A 26,502-nucleotide genomic window follows, 5' to 3' on the forward strand; every position below is an offset into this window, starting at 1 on the left:
GCGCTGCCTTTCAGGAACAGACACAGACTGGGGGCTTCTAATGGCACAGCAAAGAGAGAGAAAAAGGATTTGTCCATCAAAGCTTGCCCCAGGCAGCACATTTACTGCTGCTCTCCAGAGAGCCTGGCAGATACTAAAGGCACAAACAGGCAAACAGAACAAACGAAAAGCTCTTCGGCTCTCTGGGAAACACAAGGGCTTGGCAGACAAATATTTCATAGCAGGCTGTCCCCTTCCTTTCTGCCTCCCCCTCTCTGCCCTGTGCTCAGCAGGGATGGGAAGGGCAAGGGAACACACTCCAGCTGTGGCCCCCAGCCCCAGCACTGGGGCCAGGGCAGCCAGGAACGGGGTACTGGGGCTGAAAGCCAGCTGGGGACCTGGGGCATGTGAGGTAATTTCCAAAAAGGCTTTGGGACAGCTCTGCACCTCTGCCTTCCAGACCTGCATGAGTTCCATGGCCTTTGCCTCCAGGCCATGGATGTGCTTTGTGTCTGTTCTTCCCCAGTCCCTGCAGGGAGCCTGGCAGGCAGCAGTGGGAAACCTGCCTGGCAGAGGGGTTTCGGCCTAGCAGAGGGGGTTTCAGCCTGGCAGGGGGAGTTTCAGCCTTGCAGAGGTGCTTTCAGCTTTGCAGAGGGGTTTCAGCCTTGCAGAGGGGGTTTCAGCCTTGCAGAGGGTGTTTCAGCTTTGCAGAGGTGATTTCAGCTTTGCAGAGGGGGTTTCAGCCTGGCAGAGGGGGCTGCCCCCCATAGCCAAGCCCCCAGACATCTCTGTGCACTGGAGAGCAAACCTGAGAAGCCTGAGCTGTTTGGAACAGACCTGGGGGCACATGTCCCAAATAAAGAGAAAAATGCCAGTTTTTGACAAAAGAAATGATTCATGGAAGTGGTGTTTTCAGCTTCATTCTGGGGGCAGGAAAAATGAAGTAACTTGGCGGCAGCTGGGAGGGCGGCAGCTTCAGTGGAGCAGGAAGGAGACATCTGACTTTTGGAGGGACTTTCTGCAGTAAAAGGTTTTGAAGCACTGACCAAGCAGGCTTTCCCCTGGGCCCGGAGGAACATCCCCAGCCCCGGTACATGGCAATGCCTGACACATGAATGCTGCTGCGGAGGTTTGTGGAGTTTTGATCTGTTTCCAAGTGCTGGAGAAGGATGCAGCCGTGCAGGCACAGAAAGCCCCAGTGCAGCTGTGCTGGCTGCATCCCCAGCCCAGAGAGAAGGAGCATTTCTGCATGGTGACCATCTGTTCCTCCCGCTCTGCATGGGGATGGAGGGGGCAATTCCAGCAGCCTTGGGTCTGTCACCCACACCAGCCTGGGCATCATCCCCTGGCCAAAGGGATGGGGAAACACTGCAGCAGCACAGAGACACGGTGGGACAGGGTAAAGGCTGAACCTGGGGTACCCATGAGGGCCACCAGCGTTCTGGTGAGCCCTGTCCCTCACTGGGAGGAAATTCAGAACTGGAGCTCCTCTCCCAAAGCTCAGGAGTCCCTCTCACCATGCCCATGGCACAGAGAAACCTCCATGGCCCCCAAGTGTAGAAGAAACTCATGCTCTAGGAAAAAGAAAGCAATTTAAAAAATCAAAATAGGCTGAAGCTACAAATACAGCTCTCCTCTCAGTTAATATTTAATGTTGCAATTGGGTGCTTTTTAGAGGGGGCAAAGCACTGGGACTTCTTTGCTGCAGATTGACCTTGTGAAACTCCGTGTGTCAAGAAAAAAAGAAAAAAAACAAAAGAGAAAAGGAATTTTGTTGAATATTTCAACATCTGGAGCCACTTAGTGGCAGAAAAAAGCAACTTCTTGAGAAGCACTTTTGATCTAAAGCAGAGGTTTTAAACCTTTTCCTATTTGCAGACCCATAAAATTTGTCTCTGCATAATAAATACAAGTCTACTTACACTCCCTTCTGGCATGCCAGTCAATTCTGGAGGTTCCTTAGATGTTCAGGAGTAGGAGAGACAAAGCTGTGCTTTCCCAGGCCTGCCCAAGAGTCTCCTGGACCACTTCAGTTCCCAGCAAGGACTGCTGATCACTTCATTCACAGAAAACCTGCAGAAACGTGACCTTGCCTCTCTTGGTGTGGTGTGGCCTTTTCCTGGACCTGAGGCTGATTTTATTTGTGGAACTGGCACCAACAGCTCTGTGTCACCCTGGCAAATCTGCTCACCTCTGCCCACAGAAAATCAGAGTATTTCTGCATGTAAAGGTCTCTTGGAGCTGCTCCACAGCAGAGTTAATTCAGGCTGTGTTGCCACCATCTCTCCTGCTTCCCGAGCCTGCTGTGCCTGGATCTCGGGTGCCTTGGGCTCAGGGCAGGTCCTGGGTGCCCATCACCAATCTGCTGCTGGAGCTCCTGCAGCCCAAACGAGGCAGGGGCAGTCCATGGGGACAAGGCGGCGCCTACTGCATTTGGGAGCAGAGGATCTGGGCGCCATCCTCCACCCTGGGGAGTTTTTCTCATGCTGTGATGTTTGGACATCACCTCTGCCTCCTCACAGCTCAGGTTTTGTGCTAAACAAGTCAATTTGACTCATTTAACTTTGTCCCAAGGTCCATGCACTGCCCAGGAAGAGATGAGTCTGTCCCTGCACGGCACCTCCGAGTGTCAGCAGAGGGTGAAAACACTTTAAGTTATCCCAGGGGAGCACTTCTTACTCATCCAGCCACAAATCTGCCTTATCCAGCCACAACCCTGCCTTCACTGGTCAAGGATTTGTTAGCACATCACTGGCAAGTCTGCTCAAAGGACTGCAGGAAATCACATGAAAAACAACTGCTGTGCCCAACAAAGAGTTGCATGGATTGGGTCTTTGTTCCCACTGTATTTCTCCTCAGCACATTTGATTAGTTTGGTTAATTGAACATGTAACACACTCCATTATCATGCACCAGCAAAAGAGGTTTTATGACTCAAACAAATATTGCCATTATTAGCTGCTTCTGACATAACAAACCGCACTATTAGCTGTGGAGAGGCAGTGTTTTATGGATGGCTTTTTGCTAAATGGGCTGCTTCATCACTTTTTTTCCTGTAAAACCACTCCTTGGTGCTGCTCCCAGCACTGGGTGCAGGACTGAGAGGGGACACGAGTCACAGCACTGTTACAAGGTCTGTGTGATGCATTTTCCCTCATTTTCTCACACAAGGAGATAAACCTTGTTTATCCAAGACAAATCCATCACAAATCACTCGAGGCACCTCTGGCAAACATTCACTCTTCATAACACCAGAGACCAGCTCAAACCAGGCCTAGGCTCATTCAGCAAGGGATGAACGAAAACTCATCTTCATCTCAACATGCAAATATGTACAAATAAAATACATCCATACAAATATGTACAAGTATAATGCATCCATACAAATAAAATACATCTATACAAATATGGACAAATAAAATGCGTCCATACATATATGTACACGTAAAATACATCCATACAAATATCTGCAGGGTGTGTCAGAGGGTGTTGCCAGATTCTTCTCCGTGACAGGACAAGGAGCAGTAGCCATGAACCAGAACATATTTAATTCCACCTCAACATGAAGAACTTCTTCCCACGGAGGGTGGCAGAGCCCCAGCACAGCTGCCCAGGGAGGGCGTGGAGTCTCCCTCTTTGGAGCCATTCCAGTGCCACCTGGATGTGTTTCTGTGTCCCCTGCTCTGGTGACCCTGCCTGGGCAGGGTGCATCCAGAGGTCCCTTCCAGCACAAAGGTTCTGGAGTCTGGGATTGGTTCCAATGTGCTCAGGGAGCAGAACCAAACCCAGCCAGCCCCTGCACACACCTCTGTCTGTCCTGGCAGCTTTTGGTGCCGTCACCCCTCGCCTGTGGCCCTGGAACTGCTCTGCTTGTGAGGAGCTGTTTGTAAAAATCCTGTGGGTTCTGCAGTGCCAGGTGGGGAACTCTGCGCTGGAATGTTCCCAGCCCTGGGGGACAATGGGGAGCACTGGCTCTACATCCTCTGAGCCCCTCTCAGCTCTCCTGTCCCCATCCCAGCCTGGGTGGAGATCAGGGGAGCCAGGAAAGATCTGCTGGGTTCCTCCAGAAACATCAGCTCTGCTGCATGGCACCGACCACCCTGGGGGAGAGAAAATCCTGCCCCAGGCACAGAACAGAGGGTTTGTCACAGCCCTGCCAGCTACAGGGAGAGCAGGAGGCAAAACCTCCACATATTCACCGTGGAAGGCACTTCAGAAATAATTACAGTTAATATATATATTTAAGTAGACGTAATTTCTTCCTTTTTTCCCCCTCATTGCTTCACTCCAAGTGAGAGATGTCAGCCAGAAACCTAAAAAGCTGAAAGTCTCTTTATTTCCTTAAACACAGCAAACCTGCAGTACTTACACATTTGTTACAAATCACATTTCTCTGGAATCTTCCTGCTTGGCCTTGGGTGTGTGACATATGCAAGTGCTGACCTTGTTTGCCACTAGTTTGTTTTGTTGGTTTGTTTGGTTTTTTTATTTAGAAAATGGGGTCATGAAATTGAACTTTTCATAGGAAATGATGCATTTCACCACCTTTCTTGCTAAATGAGGCTTTGGCCTTTTGAAACAGAAATTCAGTGTTTCAACTCACATTTTCAGTTACAATAGTTAAAGAATTCAGTGTGAAAACGTTTTGTAATAAAATAAAAGTCAAGTACTTGTTTTCAGATGTCTTGGATTGGGATTTTGAACTTCCCATCCAGTTACAGAATATTGTTTTTGTTTAGTACCAAATATTCATATAAGGGGACAGGTCACTTCTCTCCTGTCTGTTCATACCAAGGTACCTGAGTAAAATACAGTGGCTGAGCCATCAGAAGTGGGATGTAAATGTTTCTCATGGTTTTAGATTCTATGGGTTTGTCAATGACTATGAATCTGCACTACCTAAGAGTGGGCAATACTCCATTACACCATTCATGTGCATGTCAATGGGAAAATGTTTAATTGTTTAATGACCTCCTGTGCTGAAGTCCCTCTGAAATTTAGAGCTGGTGGGTGGAGTAATAAACCCTGAAGGAATATCTGCATCTTCAGAGCCCCCCTGAGCTCCACAAGTTATCTCAGAGAGATCCAGAGGAGGCTGATTGTGGATCAAAATGCAATTTACTACAGAGCACCGGGACAATTCTCTGCTCCCCAGCTGTAAAGGGGGTTGATGTTTTCACACTCCTGACTACAGTCACTCCAGTCCAGATTTCTAGTTTTGCTTCTTAAGCAGCTAAAACTGTTTCACAGTATTTTCTAGGCAGAGGAGGATTTTCCACTCAGAGAGATCTCCTGGCAGCTTTTCAATTTTTTTACAAAACCTTTCCTTTTCCACATTTGGCCCACAACCAGCATTACCCATGGAGAATAAACTCACTAAGAAATAACAACTTCCATCTTTATTTGCTAAGATTTTGATCAATTCATGCCATCCTGTTATGCCAGGTTACCTGATCTCAGACCTTTCAGCTGGGGATGTGTAAAACCTGGGGACAGCTCAATAATGTGAGCACCTGATGAAAATGGTGAAATGCAGGGCAAGAAGTGCCTGCCACCCTCATAACATGACTGTGTGATCCCCAAAACATTAAAAATCCCCTGTGGATGCTGGTAACGTTTGTGGATGTGACTCCTTATGCTCTCAAGTAAAGGGATCTTGGTGTGAGTGGCTCAAAGTCAGACAAAATACAGGAAAGAGATCATGGAGGTGGGGGTCAGCTGCTATTTCTTGAGAAAATGATGGATCCAGTGGAGGCACAATTTGCAGAGGTACCTGAGAACCAGGGGAATTAGGCAAGCCTGGCATGGAAGCCAGCTATATCAGCTCTGAGAAAGAATTATTAAAATTGGAGCTGAGGAACCAACTCACTCTGGGGCCATTTTCCTGTCAATGGAGAGAGGAGCCTTCAGAGAGCAATTCAGAGCCAGGAGGGACAGGAATGTGGGGGGACCAGCCCCTGTCCCCTGCAGAAAGACAGCCAGGCAGTCCTGGTCCGAATGGGGAGGTGCCTGTTTCCCTGCACACAGCAGGAACACACCTGAGTTACCCCAGCCAGGGCACAAAGCAGCACAAGCTCTGCAGGACTGAAGGGAGCTGCGCTGAGGCCATGTGTACAAAGCACCATGTGACATTCCAGATGCTTTGAACCATCTTAAAATGACCCTTTAAAATGTAATGAAACAAACTGACTGAAATTTGTGCAAAGGTTTCATGAGGAGGTGCCAGGTCATGTTTGTCACCAGCGGAGGTGGCAGGCACTGCCATTGCTGAGCTGCCCCTGCTCAGCAGTGGGAGGAGGTTTGGCTTCCATCAGGGGCTCAGGAGCCAGAGGCTGGGAACCTCGAAAGGCAGAAACTTCTCCTGCTCTCACTGTGCTTCTCCACTGCTGCACTGAATGTCTTGAACTCCAAAACGAGAGCGAGCCCTGCTGCCCCTCACACCTTCACCCATCACTGCAGGAAGCAGCTGCTGTTTGCTCAGCATTGCTGGGGAAGCCCAGTCCCTGACTGAGAGGCTCACCAGTGCAGGGTCTGCTCTCTCTGCATTGCTCAGCACTCCCCCCATCACCAGCCCTTGCACAAACCCCTGACAGACAGAAAACACAGTTATCATAATAAGAACAGAACATCTTCTGCCTGATTCTCTGCCCAGGATCCTCTCTGCTCTACAGCACAACCCAGCCCAAAGGTTTCACGTATGCCTCAAACTACACACCCTGCCTGCCAAAAAATTAATGCAAGCAATTAGTATGGCAAAGCACTTCAACAAATAGTTCCATTCATTGCAGTGGTGTCCCACAGTGGAGCTGGCAGTGACCCACACTTCCCGTCTCCTGCACTCACACTCCCCTGTGCAGACACCCAGTCCTTACTCAGTGGAAATATTGAGCTCACAAATCCCCACTCTGAGCTGTTGGGGAGAGACTTCCAGACTTGCCTAAATGTATTTTCTTCCTTTTTTCTTTTTTTCAATTCAGTGCTTCAGCACTAGTGAGAATTGCCAGCCAGAAACTCTTAAAGCTGAAAGCCTCTATATTTCCTTAAACATAACAAACCTGTGTTCCACATCCCTGAGCAACACCAGGATCCAGACCCCTGGGTTCCTCCTCCCTCTTGGCTCGATGGAGTCACCCCTAAGGACCACAGGGCCAACTCCAGCAGCCCCTCCCACACCTCAGGCTCTCTGCTGACATCTGTGCACCGCAGGGACCCAGGGAGACAGAGCCCCGAACCCTTCCTGAGCCCCAAACCCTTCTTGAGCCCCAAACCCTTCCTGAGCCCTGAGCCCCGAGCCCTTCCAGAGCCCCGAACCCCTCCAGAGCCCTGAGCCCTTCCAGAGCCCCAAACCTTTCCTGAGCCCCGAGCCCCTCCAGAGCCCCGAGCCCTTCCTGAGCCCCGAGCCCTTCCTGAGCCCTGAGCCCTTCCTGAGCCCCGAACCCCACCAGAGCCCCGAACCCCCCAGAGCCCTGAGCCCTTCCAGAGCCCCGAATCCCCCGGCAGCGACTCTCGGGAACCGCCCCGCGCCGGCAGCGGCCCCGCGGGCGGCTTCAGCACCACGGACAGAGCGCGGAGCAGTTTACACACGGTTTGCACGCGTTTTGCACGCTGTCTACACGCGGTGCACACCCGGTTTGCACGCAGCTTATAGGCAGTTTACAGGCAGTGTACACGCAGCTTATGCACAGTGTACACATGGTTTACACCTGGTTTACACCTGGTTTGCATGCTGTTTACATGCAGTGTACACACGGTTTGCATGCAGTGTACCCAGGGTTTGCACGCTGTTTAGACCCGGTTTGCACACAGTTTACACTCGGTGTACAAGTGGTTTGCACACGGGTGACACACTGTTTACATACTGTGTACACACGGTGTATGTACCCTGAGTGCCAGCACAGAAGTAATCTCTGTAGCTGCCTGGCTAACAGTAAAAAGGAGGACTTGCTTGTCTTAAACAAAACACAATAAAAAATATCCTTGGAAGTATTTTATAACCTGCTTCACCCCCAAACATATACAGCCCAGAAATGATGGGGTTGGATTAGAAGTGAACAAGTCCCAGCACAGTAAAACAGGGCCCAATAAATGCAAGGTCCTGATGGAGGTCAGAGCCGTTTGAGTGGAGACTTGTTTGGATAAGGGCTGGCCTGAGGATGGGCTGCTGCACAGGCTCTGTAAATTATCTGGAGCCCCCTGTTCTGCCCAGAGGGGCCAGGAAGGTGGCAGGGCTGGGCTCCTCCCTGCCTTGATGCATTTCAGACAATGGGTGGCAGTAACTGGGCAGACTCCACCGGGCAGGGGAAAGGTAAAATAACTCCACAAGATGATAATCCAATTCCTTTTCACAAGAAATAAATCTCCATTACTGCTCCACACCTCTCCTGCAGTTTCCAATCGGCCTCTGTGTCAAAGGAGCTGTTTTTATGATGGATCTGGGGCATTTATTATGACAGCAAAAGGCATAAACACTGCCCAGCATCAAACAGCTTGAGAGCTCTGATTTCAAGCTAAATGCAATAAGAGAAAAGAACTTTCCTACACCAGGGAAATGAAGACTGTTTGAGTAGATTATGGTGGGAGCATAATGTTTTCACTACAGAGAATTTCATTCCCCCATCTAGCCCAGGGTTCATGAGGAATACTGTTCCTATTTCAATTACCCTGAGCCTCAATCCCTCTCCCAGAAAACACACGTGTCCTGTCTGTGAAGGAAACACCAGAACACAAAGGCAATAATCTCCCTTTTACAGCACCAGGCCCATCTTTCATGGGAGCAGATTTCAAATGCAAGTAGTGCTGGGTCCTGCTTCCAGAGTCCCCAGGTGCTGAGGAGAATGATGCAGACATGCCAGGACACAAACAGGTGGTTACCAGTTTGACTGGTGCCAGTCAGTGATCATTCCTGGAGCTCTACAGCTCACCCATGGTGGTGTCCTGTCCACCCCTCCTGTTCCAGCAGTGCTGCCAGGCAGAAAAGATGCAAACTCCTCCAGTTTCTGAGTGATCCTGTGAGCAGGGCTCTCCAGCCAGAAGAATTTGCATGGCAGGGTCATGAGCCAGTGTTCTTCCTCAAAACTAGCTCTGCCAAATGGGGCCAGGGCAAGGTCCTTCTCCTGTTTGCTGTGGTAGAGGAATTTCTTTGCTCTCTCCTTATTTTCCATGTAAGACTTATTTTCAGCTGGAAAATTTCCCACCAGAAAACCAGCCCAGTCTGAGGCTGAGAGACTCCTGCATCTTCCAAAGGCATTGTGGTCATTTGTTCTTCTCAGCTTAAAAATGAAACTCTGCCTGGAAATGCCCTGAACAACTAATCCAGAGCCAGGAATTGTGTGTCCAAGGGCAGGGCTCCCCTGTGCACACCTGCCCTGGAAAAGAAACCCCAGACACCATTGGGCTCTGCTGTGCAGAGGTCTTTTCTCACCAGGCAGGCTGCACGAGTATCTCAGGGATAAAGTCCCTCTGGCAGAGGAATGGGTAATTTGGGGATCCTGGCCCAGTTTCTGGGCATGGCAGCCTTTCAGCTGCCTGGCCCCTTCTCGCAGGGATTTTGTGCAGGGCAGGAGCACCATGGAAACATAATAAAACCCCTGGTGCTCTAGAGTTTCAGAGCCCATGAGGTTGGACTCCACCTAAAAGGGGTTTTCAGGATGGCACCATTCAATTTAGGAGCCTGAACTCCACCTACTCCTCTGCACACCCAGCCCTCGGCAATAAAATCCAACTACCTAAGGCTGGAGAAAGCGTTTTCACTGGAGCACGATGACCTGCACAGCACAGTCCTCTCTCTGTGACTCCAGGGCACCTCAGCTGCTCCTAAATCACCTGGGGCCGGTGATTTTCTAACCAGGCTGAACCCTGGGTGCTGAACCCTCAGCTGCACACAGTCCTGCTGCTGGCAGTCCCTCAGCTCCCTGTCCCTGGGAATGAGCTGCTCCATCTGAGCTCTAATCACACTCTGCTGCCTGGAGCACTCCTGAGGTCAGCACGGAGCTTTGGGGCAGGATATCACCCCAGCCAGGCTCCGTGCTCCCCCTCCCATGACAAATTGTATTTTTCCTCCTTTTCCTCCTGCAAAAGAAGGTGGAAGATTAAATGTAAGAGATGAGAGAGAAATTGAAAATTGCTAATCTCTAATTTCAGCTTGATAATTTGCTTTGGCCTCTGGGGTATTAAAATTATAACACTTTTAGACTGTATTAAAAAAGGCATCAACTCTATGATTGACAACTTTCTTAAAGACATTTTTCTTTTCAGAAGGCATTACACTGAGTTAATCTTTAAATATAGTCAATTACCACTTCTATCTATAGGATCAAATGCTCTCTTAATCACACAGGGGAGAAAGAGACAACACTCCTATGTGCTTTGTGTGGGGGTTTGGGAGGCACTGATGTAAACTAGTGAGGAATATGTCACACCTCATCTCGAGGGGATGGGATCAAGCTCCTTGAGTGACCTTTCCTTGAACACCAAACCCCATCCTTCCGATGAGTTTCTCTAATGAAAGACTCCACAAATACAGAGCAGCCAGCTGTGTTTGTCTCACAAAGTTCTCATTAAATACCCAGGGGCACAGCCAGGCTGCACTGCCCGACCTGTCTGAAAGGGTTTTCCTTGCTGTTGGAGCTGCAGCAAAGCAAGAGAATGGGACACCCCAGTGCTCTGCACAGGTTCTGTCTGCTTTCCATGCAGGACAGGGATTTGTGCCAGGGCTGTTGAAGGACTTGCCGAGATATTATTTTTTCTTCTAAGAAAAAGCTGATTAATGAAATTAGGCCACTTGGCAAGAGTGTAAATTCACTTTGCTTTTTGATGGGAAATCACCAAAACATTTTGTTTTGATAAGCTCAAAATACTTTGCATGGACTTTATGGACTTTGATATCATTGTAAGAATTAATTTTTTTTAGAGTAGATCAAAACTAAATGGTTTGGCTGCACTGAAATGAATCATAGAATCATAGAATCTGCTGAGTTGGAAGAGACCCATCAGGATCGTCACAGACTCAGCACAGGATGGCATGAGCAGGAAGAAAACTCAAAGCTCCTCTCCATCCACCTTCCTGCCATGGGCAGGGACACCTTCCACTGTCCCAGGTGGCTCAGAGCCCCATCCAGACCACTCTGCACACTTCCAGGGATGGGGCATATCAAAATAATGTCAAAACTCAGTAGCAGAGGAAAATGCTGACTATTAAACAAACAAACAAACAAACAAACAGCCCAATTGAGCAAAAGTCCAGCTTTTTCCCTCTGTTTTGGCCTCAGTAAAATCCTGCTGTCCCCCAGGCCTTGCCAATGTAGAGGTGTCCTGAGGGCTCTGAGCATCACCAGTGTGGGAAGGGAAGGCAGCAAACTCAATCCTCAGTCCCTGGCTGGGGGCTGGGACCATCAGGGATTTCCAGCCAGGGCCCCTTCCCCAGGCAGCTGAGGGGGCTGAATCCCTGCACCCTGCTGCCAGCAGCTCTGGGTGCTGGGACAGCTTCTCCTGAGAGCTTCTCCAACACACGCTGCTCTAGGGTGGGGTTTGTGCTGCAGGCAGGAGAACCAAACACCATCTCCTGCCCTCAGAGCTGTGCCACAGCATGGGCACCAGGGCACAGCAAAGCCTTGACCTGCAGCAGCCTCTCCTTTCCACACTCCCACCCTTCTCAGCTGCCTCTGGACAGGGGCTGGGGCCACCCCTCCCCAGCACAGCCCAGCAGGGCCCAACAGAGCCCAGAGAGTCCAACAGAGCCCAACAGGGCCCAGCAGGGCCCAGCAGAGCCCAGAAGAGCCCAGAGAGCCCAGCAGGGCCCAGCAGAACCCAACAGAGCCCAACAGAGCCCAGCAGAGCCCAGCAGAGCCCAGAGAGCCCAGCAGGGCCCAACAGAGCCCAACAGAGCCCAGCAGAGCCCAACAGAGCCCAGCAGGGCCAAACAGAGCCCAACAGAGCCCAGCAGAGCCCAGCAGAGCCCAACAGAGCCCAGCAGAGCCCAACAGAGCCCAGCACCATCCAGTGCCCACGTGTCAGTGCCCTTGCCATGCAGGGACGGTCCTGCAGCCAGATCAGTTTGCAGTCAGCGCTCGGGGCAGCCCTCCCCAGGCTTTGCTTGGCTCCCAGTAAGAGAATCTGACTGGGAGCAGGCAGGGCAGCTCCAGCATTAGAGGGGGCCCATCCGGGCAGCTCCTGCCCTGCTGTCCCAGAGGTTGGAGCAGGTGCCTCTCCCTGCATTCCCAGGGGCTCCTGCCTGGCCCCAGCCAGTCTGAGCACAATCCCAGCAGCTGTCCAGGCTGAAGGGAGGGCTGGACATTCGAGTGTGCCCATGTGTCACCAGGAAGGACAAACGCCACCACTGCCTCCCTCTAATCTGGGATAATTCCCTCTCAGAAATATGATCAGGTTTACAGATCCCCAGCACCCAGATCCTGGCTAAACCCAGGTGGGGAAGGGCACTTCTTCTTCTGGCTTGGTTAAACTATGATGGGTGGTGAATGTTTTCTTCTCAGCACCATGCTGGTAAGAAAACAGAGGACAGAAGTCCATGAAACACTTCAGCCCATTCTGGTTTCCCAGCACTACCCTTGGAGAAGCCTGACAGCATCTGAGCAGCTGAGGTGACACTGGTGTGGTGAAAGGCTGAGCACTGAGCAGAGACCTGGACCTGAGAGATGAAATAAAGGCTTTAAGGGCAAGCTCCTCAGTTCCACACATGGGGCTTATGTCTGTGGACACCATTTGGAATTTTGCAGCTGATAAGAAGGAACAGGAGAAAACAATCAGATATAAAGTAAAAATACAACCTCCTTTGAAGCTGTCAGAAGCTGATGGGAAAGCATTTAGTGGATGAGAGGTGCAATGTTTGTGCACACAGGGCCCGTGGTGAGAGCGAGTTCTGTCACTGCTGTCCGAGAGCCTTGGGAAGGATTTCACCCTCCCAGACTGCAGTGCTGTTAATAGATGATGTGTGAAATATCTCCTTCATCTAACCACAATCAGGGCCTGATGCAGGAATCAATAGCAAAGATCCTGCTCTGTTAGGAAGAAGGTCAAATTAAACAACCGCAGCGGACTCTTCAGCTTTAAGTTCTATTAGAGCAGGGAAGAGGGAGAACATGAGCAGCCATCAGAGAGAGCATTTGCCCTACTTTTGCCTCTGCAAATGTGAAGATTTAAAAATAAATAAAGTCCAGTAGTGCAGTACACCAACCTTTGTGCTACCACGGGAACATTGTTCCCTTTAGGAGACAAACCATCTGTGGTTACACAATTCATCTCAGGTCAAAAGCACATCCTGAGTGAGGACATGAATCCATCAAAGCTTTTACAGCTGCTCTCCTCTGATGGGGCTGGGAAGAGAGTGCAGGTTAAGGAGGAAACCCAAATTCTGTTTCATTTGGGAAATCCAGGACAAAACAATATCACAAAGGGAACCTTCAGAACAATTCGAAGCATTACATTAGTTTGGCAGACTCCACTCAACAGTTTCTACTTCATAATTTGCAGATCATGTCTGGCCAACGTATTTTTAAATAAGAAACACCAAAAAGCAAAGGCAGCTGCTTTTCATCTAAGAAACTTCTGTATCTGCTGGCTTCTGTTATTTGATGGCAGGGGAGGAGGAGGAAATCGTGGAGCTGAGAGCTGTCCCTGAGAAGTTCTCTGCTGAGATGTGCTGAGGATGCTCAAGCCAGAAAGAAAGGGGAGGCAGCATCCCTTGTGCACTGCTTCCCTCTGACCCCAAAGGCCATGGAAGTTTCTCATTGCTGGTCCAGCCTCCCTCCTCAGAGCAAAACCAAAGCCAGCAGCTCAGCCCAGCCTTGTGCTGCCAAAGCTGAGCTCAAACAGGGCTCCAAGGGTGAGCAGCCCACCCCACCCAGCCTGCAGTCCCCTGGATTTTGGAGTGATTGGATTTTCTCTGAATATCCCTGCACAGCATCTTTCCCACATCAAGCAGTCTGGGTGCATTATTTAATTTTGTGAGAGCAAAGGAGGGGTTGTGCTGCATGGTGTGGAGCCTGAAAGGTGGCAGTAAAAGAGAAAAAATCAGGATACCATAAAGTTATCAACATCAACAAAGTGAAGAGTGCAAAACCAGGAGCAATTTCCAGCCTCCTCCAGTGGAATTCATTATGTATTCACTGCACAGAAAATTTCAAAAACTTTCTTTCAAATGGACCTGTTTAAATGTATAAAATGTGTAGCAGATTAGGTGATTCTGTAACCAGGCTCCCAATGGGGCTGACTTAAGTGGAAACAGCTCTTTAGAGGAACATCCTGAAATTTGTTTTGACTTATCTCCTGAGCTGTCTAGAGATTTAAATCGTCACTCAGATGTGGTCTCCTAACTCTGCCTGCAGCTTAAAATAGCGCAGGAAATGGGTTTCTAAAAGGCTGTTAAATAACACAAATGCTGGCAAAGAAAAAAATAAAAGTTAATTTTTCTATTCCTCTCCAAATAGGGGAAAATGTTATTGACCCGCTCAAGCTCCAAAGAAATTTTCTCCCAAGTTTAAAGAACTTGTTGTTTGAGCAGATTGCATTACCCAAATTGCCTCCTGTGGGAGACTTGATCACTTACTGCCTTCTCTAAGAGCTGTTCCTTTTCCAGTACATGCACATGGCACCCTCCTTGAAACTGCAATGGAATAATTAAACCCATTCCAAAAAACTTCGGTTTCCCAGAAAAGTGGGCAAGCTGTGCCAGGGCAGGCTCAGGGTGGGCACAGCAGGAATTTCCCCATGGAAAGGGGGCTCAGGGAATTGCCCAGGGAGGGTTGGAGTGCCCATCCCTGGGGTGCCCAAGGAATTCCTGGAGGTGGCACTGAGAGCTCTGGGCTGGGACAAGGTGGGGAGGGAGAGCAGCTGGAGCTCACCTGGAGGCAAACTGGGGGTGTGCTCCAAAATTACAATTGTCCTGTGAACCCAAACTCGCGGGCAATTCATCCATGCACAGGCAAAACCCCAGAGGTCTCACCCAAGGCAGTTGCCAAGGTGCCATTTGGAGTCCCTGGGAAAGACGACTCAGAGGGTAACATGAAGAAAGCTCACCCTTTAAAAGGGTACTTCAATGCCTCAGCAAAGCTGCCTGCAAGTTTTTTGAAGATTTGATTAGAAAACCTCAATTAATCTGTTTCATCAAAAACAACTTTTCCTGGGAAAGCATCTGTTTTGATGTTGAGGCTTCTTTTCTCTCTCTTTTTTTTTTTAATTTAGAAAAAAATAGAGACAGAAGTTGTAAGCAAACAAAGAATCCTGTTTTCTGGTTTAAAAGGACTTTGAAATTTAAGCTAATTGCAATAAAATAAATCTTTTAAAAATAAGAAACATTCAAAACCAAAATGGAACATGACCTTTCTGGGGATTTGCATCTTCAGAAGGAAGAGTGCACTTTTGGAGATGTCATCCATTTTGTGGGTAAAAGAAAAAAAGGAGCTGTATATATATGTACATATATATATGTATATATATATGTGTGTATATATATGTGTATATATATATATATATATGTATATATGTATTTTAAGCTATTCTTAGTTAAATCTTAGTAACAATCCACAGACTGTATGTGATGTCTCTTTGGCATCTCCAGGCCCCTTTAGGGCAGTGAGGAACCATCTGAGGCTCTGTTATCTCAGAGGGCCAGGGGATGCCACCCTCACCCTGAACCTGGTGCAGACCCCAACTCCCCAAGTTCCCAGGAGCATCCCAGAGCACCTCTGCTCGAGTTCAGACACCCAAATAAACAAACAGATAAATAAACAGAGAACGGCCCCACCTCGTGCTTCCTCCCCTTCCCTCAGCCCTCCCAACGCTGCTCCACAGAGATAAGCCCCTGGCATTTTCCCTCCCAGCCTCCAATCAGCCATTATCATAAAAAAGTGCAAAGCATCTATCAGCCGTGCAGCTCAGTGATTTATGTTCAAAGTTAGGATTATCTATTCTGCTCAAATCCCTTCAAACAGCAAACTGGATAAAAGAGAGCCGTGCTCCGCAGATAAAATTGGAATATGGGTTCGTGCAGGAGAATGACAGGCAGGTTTTTATCTCCCACCGCTCCCACCACCTCATTTTGTCAGGAATTGTTCATTATCCGCAGCTGGGGCGTGCAGAGTGACCTCAGTGACATTCCTGCACCTTCTCCTGCTGCTCTGGGTAGGGGCAGGGCTGAAGCAGCTCTGCCCAGGGCTGGGCAGTAACCTGGTAATACCCCAGTGGGGCTGGGCAATAACCTGGCAATAACCCAGTGGGGCTGGGCAATAACCTGGTGATAATCCAGTAAGGCTGGGCAATAACTCATCAATAACCCAGTGGGGCTGGGCAATAACCTGGTGATAACCCAGTAAGGCTGGGCAATAACTCATCAATAACCCAGTGGGGCTGGGCAATAACCTGGTGATAATCCAGTAAGGCTGGGCAATAACTCATCAATAACCCAGTGGGGCTGGGCAATAACCTGGTAATAACCCAGTGGGGCTGGGCAATAACATGGTGATAACCCAGTAAGGCTGGGCAATAACTCATCAATAACCCAGTGGGGCTGGGCAATAACCTGGTAATAACCCAGTGGGGCTGGGCAATAACTCATCAATAACCCAGTGGGGCTGGGCAATAACCTGGCATTAACACCAGGCTAAGACTGAAACCAGCCCTGGGCACAGGACCGGGCAGTGCCAGGGCACCTCTGCACAGGGGCACCTCTGCCCGCGAGGATGAGCAGCTGATCTCAGCTCTGTCCTGATGCCTCAGTTCACTAAAAGGAGTGAAAAAAATATAAATCTGTTGAGGCAATGCACAGATAAACACAAGCCTGGGCTGAAACAAACAAACACCAACACGGGCAGAAACAAACACCAACATGGGCTGAAACAAACAAACAAACACCAACATGGGCAGAAACAAACACCAGCCTGGGCTGAAACAAACACCAACCCAAGCTGAAATAAACACCAACTCAAGGTGGCCAATTTATCAAACAGAAAAGCAAGTTTCCAGTGTTGGCTCCTTTTGACTGCACCTCTTCCAGCATCCAGGACTCGGGAGTCAGTAATTTGTTACCTCCCCCTGACAAATAACTTCTCCATCCTGTAACCATCATGCTTCATCTCTCTTTATTCTGCTTAATTAGCCGCTATGATTGCTGGCCTGGTAAGGAGCCCAGAGGAGCAGCAGGGGCCAGGGCAGAGTGCAGAATGCTCTCTGTGTGCAGGGCAGCCCCTCGGTGCCCCCCAGTGCCCCCCAGTGCCCCTCAGGGCTGGCACACAGCTGTCTGCAGCTGGGACTGCTTTCATTTACTCCAGGATGAGGAGCCCACCAGCATGAAAGAAGGAAAGGGCCACAAAGACCTTTCCTTACCTTTCCTCATTTACTCAGAGGCTTCACCTAAAGATCCAGAAAGGGCAGGAGATTAATTGTACCAGCTGCCACCTCTGGTGTGTGCAACCACAGACTCAGGACCTTCCTGCTCTTTCTGTCTGGGGCCTGACAGAGCTTTCAACCCAGGCTGGGGGAAAATGTTCTCCTAACACACTTAATCAATGCTTTCATTACTGCAATTTCATTTTTTCTGCTTTACTGAGACATCAGAGAAAGCAGAGCCAAAAGGGAGTGTTCAAACCCAGGATCAAATCAGCCCAAACCACTCAAAAAAGTGATTTGATCTAAAAAGTTGATTTGATAGATCTGATCTGAAAAGTCCCAGTTATGCAGATTCTTCTGCCTCCCCCTGTCCCAGCAACCCATCCCACTGACCAAAGTATAGAGAAATTTGTGCAGTGGTTTAAAGCCCTTGGGATAAATCATGCCACATGCAAAGGCAGCCCAGGGAGCAGCAGGAGCAGCATCCCAGCCCTCGGGGGCTCCAGCACCCCAGAATCCCCAAGAGTGGCTCTGCCTTTTCCACATCCCTGCTCGTGGTGTGAGCCCAGAGCACGCAGGGACAGGGTGGGCACAGGCAGCAGGTCCCAAGGTGTGCTGACACAGCTCTACATTTCTGACAGACCCACAGCATTCCTATCCTGCTGTGGCACTACAAAATGGGCTCTAGGGAGCAGCACGTGGGACCTTCCTGAGCCTGCCCTGCACTTTAAGAGAGATTGAGGAGGAAAATTGAAGCCCAGAGCATCCAAAGACACTTTTTGTCCCAAAGGTGGGAAAAATCCTCTTGGTAACAGGGAGCTGCCTCTCCTTGGTACATTTAGGGCTTTAGCTGTTGAGGCTTGGTTCCAGCAGCTGTGGGGAGGCAGGAGGCCAAGGCCCCTGAGCTCTTGTTCTTTACATGGAATGGGGCTTTGGAGCTGCAGGAATTGTTCCTTCTGGGCTCTCAACTGTCCTGGGATGAGAACTGCTCCAGAGGGGCAAAGCATGGCTGCTCAAGAAACACAAACTTCAAAGTCCTTCTCTGCAATGGGCTGAGGTGCTGATTTGAAAATATTTCCCAAACATGTTTTGCATCTGGAGCAGCCCAGCATTAGAGAGAGAAGCTGTAGAGCGCTCCCATGCAGAGGAACATTTGCACATGTGCTAGCAGAGTCCTGGAATCATGGAATTACAGAATATCCCCAGCTGGGAGGGACCCCCAGGATTACCCAGTGCAGCCCCCGGCCCTGCCCAGACCCCCAACAACCCCACCCTGGGCATCCCTGGCAGCCCCTGGAGCTCTGGCAGCCTCAGGGCTGTGTCCATTCCCTGGGCAGCCTGGGCAGCTAGGGCAGGACCTTTCCCTGATCTCAGCCCTTCCCTGGGTGCTGTCCCTGTCACACAGAGAGAACAAATCAGTCCTCCCACTCTCACCACTCGGTCAGACTTCTTTGGAGACACGAGATTGGAAAAATCCACTGATCTCAATTCTTCAAAAGCCATTTTCAGTAAGGGACAGAAAGGAAATAAAACCCATTTCCCTTCTGCAACATCAAACAGAATTTTGCTGTTGCACTTCTTCCCATATTCCAGCCTCATCCATCCCCTCTTCCTATGGTCTTTTTTCTGTTTATTTGGTTGGTTTTCCCCAGTAAAAAAATATTCATCATTCCCTGAACCCTTATATTTGCCCTCCCAGAGGCAGCAAGGAGCTAGGAAGGCTTTTACAGTTTTTTTGGTCAGAGTCCCTGAAACACTTAGACCACATTTCAGCTCACCCACATCTTCCCCCTGACGTACAGCCCCCAGTATATTTAGAAGCAGTTAATCAAATATCTGAAATGAGAAAGCAGCATTTTACATTTATTGCCACTCTCAGGTGCTGTACAGTTTTTATCCCCTTGGCTATTACCTGATGCATTTGATCTTTCTGTTTAATGCCCACTTCCCCCATTAACTTCTTAACTTCCGCAGGCTCCTGTGCTCCACAGAACAGGGAGCAGCTTTGATAAAAGCTCACATCAGTCAAATTCCCTTCCTTGGAGCTTTCACTTGAAAGGGACACGACCAAGGTGTTTGCCATAATGTTTAAAGTGCGCTCCCCACCCCATCAATCTGTGTTTGCAAGAAGCCTTTGAAAGCTCCCAACCGGGATCGCTTCCCCCAGCAAAAACTTCTGCCCCAGCCTGCAGGAGAGAGGCTGGAGCAGGAAACAGCAGGGCCACTGTTCTGCTTTGCATTTGCAGTGCTGCCACACATTGTGCTGAGCCAGCCCTCTCCATCCTCAGCCTCAGCCCCTACCCAGGGCTATCTGATACCCCTGCAGAACCCTCAGGAAGCAGGAATAATTAATAGTTGCAGGATGTTCTGCGAGCCTTGAAAGGCAGAAAAGCAGAATATCTGTCTTCTTGTGGCTAATTCAGTATGACTACCCGGTTTCTTGCAAATGTGTTGGTATTTATTTAATCAGATGGGATAAGACAGGGGGAAACCACGGGGGGATATTTGCTGTTATTTGCTGTTATTCAGAAATCCCACAGGCTGAAGCAGAAGCCACCAGGAGAGAGCCCACACACCGTAGATTTTAGCTGGGTTAGACCTGAGCTGGGGGGCCACACGGTGCCCATGGGGGGTTTTGTGTCCTCAGCAGCCCCTGATCTCACAGGGCAGCCCCAGAGCACCCCAGGCTTACTGGGATGGGTGCAGAGGGTGGGAACAGCACCACAAGGGCACCAGGAGTGACCCTGGGATTCAGGAGCTCCCTCTGTCCCCTCACAGACCCCTCTGCCCCCTGGGGCCATGCACTGGGGTGTTGGACACGCTCCAATGGAGATGAACCTTTGGATTCAGCCGTCTCAACCTTCCAGGGGCTGCTGCCCCATCCAGTGCCTGCATCCCACCCTGCAGCCCTGCTCTGTTGTTCCATCCCTCCAGGGCAGGGTGTTCTGGCTGAAAGTGTCTCCTGTATCAGCAACAGCCCCGTCCTGCCCCAGGGCCTGAGGGACCAGGCTGGGGCCACTGAACTCTCTGCAGCTGCCCAAGCCCCAGTGCTGCAGAGGGGGCAGATCCAGGTACCCCTGGGCAGACCCCAGCCCACTCCCCCCCAGCTCCATCCCCTGCTCAGAGACACCAGCAGTAGTGTATTTATTTTTCCCTGTAACATGCTATAAGTTCTGCTTTAGAAAGGGGAAACCAAGGCATAAGACACCTTTAGCTAATCAAGAAACCTCCTGTATAATAGGGAGAAATTGAGTCTCTCCATCCCAATGGAATCACATTCCATTTATTCCTTTGATGCTTTCTTATGAATTTGCTTTTGCCCTCCTCTCTCTCTTTCTCCCTTCTCCTTTTTAAGACATTCCTCTAATATTTTCCTGGCTGCTTGAAATTTATGGAGCCTCTCAATGTTGTAAAACCTCTTAGGAGTGGGCTGGGAACTCTTCCATGCGTGTTCCCAGACAATACAAGGAAATGCAAGGTATTTATCCAGTCTGGCCATAATATTCCACCTTGAAAATACCATTTCCCCAGTAAAACTGGGCCCGGGCTCCTACTGCTGCCAGATGATATGGAGGGGAGGTTGTGTTGAGTTATTGGTGTTTATTAAAGGGAGGAAAGTTTCGCATTGGTGCTGGTTAAGATTCATCTGGAAGCAGCAGAAGAGCCTGATGGAGATAAGTCTGTCCATCACCCCAAGTCAGCAACAGAATTTATTAAGACTTCACACCTCCGCATTACCCTCAAACTCTGGATCTTGTTGTTATTTTCCTTCTGACCTCCTGTAAATGGGACTAGGTAATAAATTCTTGTGTCATATAAGCTTTTCCTATCTCATCTGGGCACAGCTCCCCCTTCCTCGGTGATTCTGCATCAGATCTGAGCCCCTAAACCTCATTTGGGAACACGGGCAGGCAGCAGGAGCAGCGTGCCTGACAGGTAATTATTCCCAGCACCAAGATCTTTCAGGGATAACATCACCTGGAGATGGGCTGGGGATCCCTCACTGCTGCAGGGCAGCAGAGCAGGGCTTTCCCAGGAGGGCAGATATAGTCCTGTTATTAAAACCCCTGAGAAATTGCTGCATTAATGACAAGAGACATCAGCCCATGACCTTGGAGTTCTGCTCCTTCCTCTGCCCCACGAAGCTGATGACAAAAATCCCCCTCTGAAAGATGGCACAAAAATCCCCTTCTGAAGGATGGCACAAAAATCTCCTCTGAAGGATGGTGCAAAAATCCCCCCCGAAGGATGGCACAAAAATTCCCTCTGAATGATGGCACAAAAATCTCCCTCTGAAGGATGCTCTGGACATTTGGGCACTCAAGTGACCCCAGACTGAATGGGAATTACCACAAGGTGTTTGGCACCAGCAGCACCCCCATTTCCCAGGGTATTTCTGGCAGGAGATGCCCAAACCAAACTCCAGGTTGTAGGGCAGACCTTGCCCCACTTCCCAGGGTATTTCTGGCAGGAAATGTCCATGGCCAGGCCAAACTCCAGGCTGCAGGACAGACCCTGCCCGTGCTGTGTGAAGCACAGGCTGGGCTGGACGTGGGCTCTGCTTCCAGGGTGGTTTTTGCAAGCTGCAGTGAGTGAATGAGAGAACTCCAGGTGAGGGCTGGGAGCACCAGGGCTGCTCCCAGGGGCACTGCAGGAACAGCTGCTCTGACCACAGCACATCTCCAAAACCCCACCCTGAACAAAGCCCCCCCTGGGCAGCAGCATCGTGGGGAGAAGAACCTGCTCCCAGCCAGAAGTGCCATTAATTTGAAACAAGATCATCAGGATAAGGATTTTTCATTACAAAAATGTCACAATATTTTGTGAAAGGGAGAGGAGGGATTCAGTGACCCATTTCCAGTGACAGAGGTGCTCAGGGGATCTCTGCAGCCCATGGCCAGTCATGGCCAACCATTGGGTCCTCCCAGTGCCATGGCAGGAAAAACCTCCAAGGGACTCAGCAGAGCCCTGAGGGCACCACGAGCAGGAGCTGATGCTGGGAGGGCACCCAGGATGCTCCTGGGTGAGATCACGACTCCAGCTGGAGGGATTGGTGCAGCCTCTGTGCTCGGAGGGCTTTGGGAAGATGCTGACTTCAGGCTGTGGGGGCGAGAGGGGATTGGGGTTGGCATCTCTCCATCTCCTCGTAATTGCTTTTTATAAAATTCTGCACCTGCACGACGAGGTGATTGATTAACGTGCTTCATAAATCTCAGGCAGTTCAGCAGCTACGACACGGTTACAATTTTCTTCATAAAGTTCTAGCCATGAAAAATAAAAGGGGTTTCCAAGGGAACCCAGGAGTTTCCACAAACGTAGTTGATTTGGTTGAATTCTTTTTCTAATGAAAACTTTCAAAATGAAGCAAAATGATAAATGTTCATTTTGAAAGGTGTCATTTTGGGGTTGTTCTCCAAATCTGGAAGGATTCTGGCTTTTCACTCCTTTCTTCCTCCCTTCTTATTCTTCCTCTTTAAAGTTATCTCTCTTTCAAAGACTGGAAAAATACCCACAGAACATTTTCCTCTTTTTTCCTTCTTAACTTCCCTCATTCTTGCAAGTGGAATATAAAATGAGAAACAAATTGAAAGGAGTCTAAACACAACTTTAAATAACAACAAAACCTGTCTTCCATGGGATAATTAAACTCATCATCTTCTTTTAAGTATTTCATAAAATAAGCAGCATTTCCCAGGAGATTTACTTTCTGTGTTTATTCGTTATCTGACACTGGATCTCAAAAGGGATTTGGGGGATGGACGTGGCTGTGTCCCCTTCAAAAGGGGCACCATGAATGCACAGAGCTGTGAAATTCTGGTGAGTGGGGATTCCCCATTGCACATCCAGGGGAGAGATCCAAGGTAGAGCTGAGCACAAGCACAGGATTCCTGGTGATCTGAGCTGGATCAGCATATCCTGGGGCCCTGGACACAAACACCCCCTGCAGCATCTGAGTCCCACCCTGACTGACCAGAGCTCAGGGAGAAGGCAGGAGCATTAAACAACACAGGGTTAATGTGAGGTTAATGCTGCAAAAGCAAATCAAACCAACTCCACCAAGAATTTGGGCAGTAGGTGTTACCACACCAAACAGTCCAAATGGAGAGACAGCCCAGGGCAGTCTCCACACCGTCTCTCTTTGTCCAGCAGGACTTTTGGCTCTGCCCATGTTTGTCTACGGGATTTATTTTAAACATGAAAAATCTGTTCTACAAGAAAAAAAAAAAAAAACCAATCCTTTTCCCCCCTTCTTTGGAAGTGTCTCCCTGAAGACATTTTTATTTTAGTTACTCACATTTAAGGGTCCCAAAGAAGCTGTTGTTTAACAATAAATAATACAGTTTATACCTCAATATTAGCTCAACCCTTGCAGAAGGCTTTCAGCAGTGCAAAGGGCTGCCCCAGTGCAGCACTGAGCTGGCACACCTGGGAGGCAGAGGATGCTGCAGGCTGACCCAGCCCTTCCCAGACCTCAGCAGTGCCTCTCCCCTCTCCATCACTCTGCCCCTTTTGCTGCATCTCCCTCCCAAAACTCCTCTGATCCTTGTGGCCCTGCAGGGATGCAGCAGGAAATCCCAACTGCCAGATGCCACCCAATATTTCTGAGCAGCTGAATGGATGCAGCTTGGCAGAGAAGTCCCCAGTTTGATCCAATTGGCCCCATCTGTCTGTCCCTTATGGAAACTACAAAGCTGACACTGAATATTCTCTGTGCACTCGACGATTTTCCCTCTCTCTCCATTTTCATGGGTGCAATTGTGCAATCTCTGCTATTTTTATGTTGCTCTACAAAGGTTTCATGGCCACATCAGAGCCCTAACACTTCATTCCTGGTGCCCACATTCTCCCAGAGCTCTGTATGAAAGGAAGATCTCGGGCAGACGATAATTCCAAGCAGCAGGAGCTGGAGTTACTAGAGAATTGCACAAGCACATGGTCATGGAGACAGGAAGGGCAAGGTGAAGGCTTTAAAAAAGAGAGAACAATATTATTTTTCCCTTTGCACTGGGGGGGAAACATTGATTTCATTCCCTCCTCTCGAACACTTCTTGCTTTTTCCTTCTGCACATAAATTGGATGAGAATTCTTAGCTGAAATGGAAACATCATTCAGGGAGCAATTTCTTCTCCATTGTTATTATTATTTGAGGCCAACTCCATGGGCTGTGCAGGACTGCTCATTTCAGAGGGGCAAAACTCCTTTCTGCAGCGTCTGAGGCTGCAACCTTTCCCTGACCTCTGCTCGGAGGGTTAACGTGAGGTTAACGCTGCCAAAGCAAATCAAAGCCCAACGACAGCAGTTCCCTGTTCCGGTTTGTGTTGCTTTATGGCTCCGGGGACCCCATGGCTGAGCGCCTGCCATCCCCGGGGGCTCCCCGGGAATAATGGCTCTTTATTTCCTGCCTGCGAGCAGCCCCTGCCTTCAAAAACAACCAAAGAAATGTCTCTCTTGCAAGCTTTCATTGTGAGCAGGGCGAATGCAAGTGGAGATGATGATAACCTAATCACTGGGCTCTTTTAGTACGGGGAATTTCCTCTGAAGTAACGGGGTTGAGCATCTGCCAAGCACCAGAGCTCCCACCATGCCCACCAGGCAGCCAGCCAATGCCAGGAAAGCAAATGGAGGAGCTGCTCTGGGTTTGGATATTGCATGAGCTGGTCCCTGAACAGGAGGGTCAGGCTCTCACCCCGTGCTCTCCTGGAAATGGGGTGCAACTCTCCCAAGGTGCTGAGCCTTGGTTTGGAACAGTGACATGGGGTTAAAGCCAGGAGCAGGCCAGGGAAGGAGGAAGGTCTGGTGAGGTCATTGTGATGTGCACCAGGGACATTTCCTCGTGGATGCTGTTTCTGGAGGGGCTATGGGGATGTGCCCAAGGCTGCAGAGGGAATCTGGGCAGAGGAGGGGTTGCTCAGGACTCCCTGAATGCCAGCACTGCCTCTGGCAGCCAGGCACCAGATCAGGTTCTAAACACAAACTGGAGTGCCCTGCTCGGAGCACGTTTGATGATCTGGTACAGAATCCCAAAAGAGGAATAATAGGAACCATAGGAAGCTGCTTTCCCATGCTGCCAAGTCCTTGATCCATTTGCTTTCATCTCAAGCAGAGGAATTTTTCATCTCCTGCTTTATGATCTCTTTTCTCAATAGGTTGGGGCTGGGCAGAGGGGTTGTGTGTTCTCCTTGTAATGAGAACAATCAGAGCTGAGCAGTTATTAATCACCCAGTCATATGATCCATTACAACAAATTCTTATTAACCACAAGACATATGTTTTTCTCCTGAACTCCAGAGATAATGCCTGGAAGCAGATGGAAGAGCTGCTCTCACAAATTAAATTTGATGGGGCTTTTAAAAATAAATTAAGGCTGACAGGCCTCTCCCCGTTTAATTAAGCTGCAATGTAACTTTGAGAACGTACTTGTTGTTTGCTACAGGTGCTGATGAGGGCCTGGGTTCTACCTGTTCCTTCCCTGCTGGCTGCTCCAGGGACCAGGGGCTCAATCCGGGGCTGGGGAGCAGCAGGACACCCTGGTGAAGCAGGGCAGCTGATGTGACCTCCAACCAAACATCCCAGTTTGACTGGAGCCTGCAGCCTCCAGCAGGATGGATTTCTGCACCCAAGTGTCCCCATGGTTCTCCAGTGAGGGGCTCAGGGTGGCTCCTGTGCAGGGGTGCCAGGCTGGGGAGCATCTCCCTGGCCATACCATCCCAAACAACTGACTTAATAACAAATGCCTCATTTTTGGTAGCTAAAAGCTTAGGTGAATGAATTATTTTGCCTGTGTATTGCTCCCTAGATGAACATAGGAGGGACTCAAACTAGTGTAAAATGTTTCTACAAAGATTCAAATCAATATTCTCTAGTTGGATTTTTTTTTTTAATACAGCATTTTCTCCATTTATTCCAAGCTTAACTCAGGAGGAAAGTGTATTTTCACATGGAAAGGCAAGGTAAAGTAATTTTGAAGAGTGAATTTAGGAGGTAGATTCTCTCACATGCTACAGGGAAACTTAAAGTCAAGACAAGGAGAAGAAAATGCCTCAGGAACAGTGAGTGATATATCAAAGGATTTCTGCACTACCTTTATATCCTCTTTTCATCCCCAACCCTCACTAATCACCATGATTTCCATTACCTAAGAAGCCTTCTCTGCCTTTGGAGAGTAGAACATGAATTGCTCAAGTA

This window comes from Zonotrichia albicollis, chromosome 19 (assembly GCF_047830755.1).
Source record: "Zonotrichia albicollis isolate bZonAlb1 chromosome 19, bZonAlb1.hap1, whole genome shotgun sequence".
NCBI lineage: Eukaryota > Metazoa > Chordata > Aves > Passeriformes > Passerellidae > Zonotrichia > Zonotrichia albicollis.